Source organism: Nicotiana tabacum, chromosome 5 (genome assembly GCF_000715075.1).
Source record: "Nicotiana tabacum cultivar K326 chromosome 5, ASM71507v2, whole genome shotgun sequence".
Lineage (NCBI taxonomy): Eukaryota > Viridiplantae > Streptophyta > Magnoliopsida > Solanales > Solanaceae > Nicotiana > Nicotiana tabacum.
This window is the reverse complement of record NC_134084.1, coordinates 126,188,007-126,189,163: the sequence shown is the minus strand read 5'-3', so window position 1 is coordinate 126,189,163 and position 1,157 is coordinate 126,188,007.

Here is a 1,157-nt window from a genome sequence, read left to right as displayed (position 1 = left end):
AGTGTTTTATGAAAATTTCCCGAGGAATCCATATGCAACATGAGTTGATATGCCAACGTTTATTTAAAACAAGTGCATAATTTAAAAAGAAAATATTGAGATTTACCAAGAACACACGAATCTAATCTAATTAAAAGAATTCATATCTTGTACGTAATTAAATATTTTAAGTAAGTTTATTCATATGAGGAGGTATTGATTGACATCGCCGACCAACCTTTTTTCATTTTTCTTGAAAGTCATCAACTTGTTTTATGACTTTTATCGCAATAATGGATTTGAGGGGAGTTTTGAAGCAACAACAGTTATCTTTATATGACCTATAAATCACGGGGTCGAATCATGAAAATAATCATTAATGTTCTTAGAATGCAAATCTTTCCCGAATCCTACGTGAACATGTAAAGTACTTTATATACCGAAATACTTTTTTATTGCAATAATAGATTTATGTTATATATATATATATATATCATTGTCAAATGTCACAATAATGAAAACAAAACAAAAACTTACCAATTTGCATTTATTTTGTCGGAAGAAGAAAAAAGTAATTTGTCATCATGTGAGCCATTAGGAAGTGGACAATGTCAATTGCATCGTGTAAAGCATAAGCAAGTTTCTAGACATAGTTTAACATTGATTTAACATTATGAGGCATAGATTTGAAATGCTAAACTAACATATTACACAAAGGTAGCGTTTACACATAAATTTGGTTGAAATTTAACTAAAGAGTTTTTAATGTTGTGTTGAAAAATAAATTTTGAAAGTTGAAATTGTATTTGGATATATATTTTATTTGAAAAAAAATTTAAGTTTTATGAGTGGAAAAAAAAATTCACCCAAAAACTACCCTAAACCAATTTTTAAAAACTTGATTTTTTTTCTTCAATTTTTTTCAAAAATTGATCATATTCCATGAACATATAGTGTTTTTCATTTTTTTTAAAGAAAAAACAGGCAAAATCTATGATCAAACAGACATGGGAGGATGTATGTTACATCGAGGGGTTCAATTGAACCCATAACTTTCGACGCAAAGTAAAAATTTATATGTAAAAATTTATTAAAATTGCAAAAATAGTATATATGAACCCATAACTTTAAAAATATAATGGATTCAATACTAAAAATCTTAAAAATTGAACCTATAA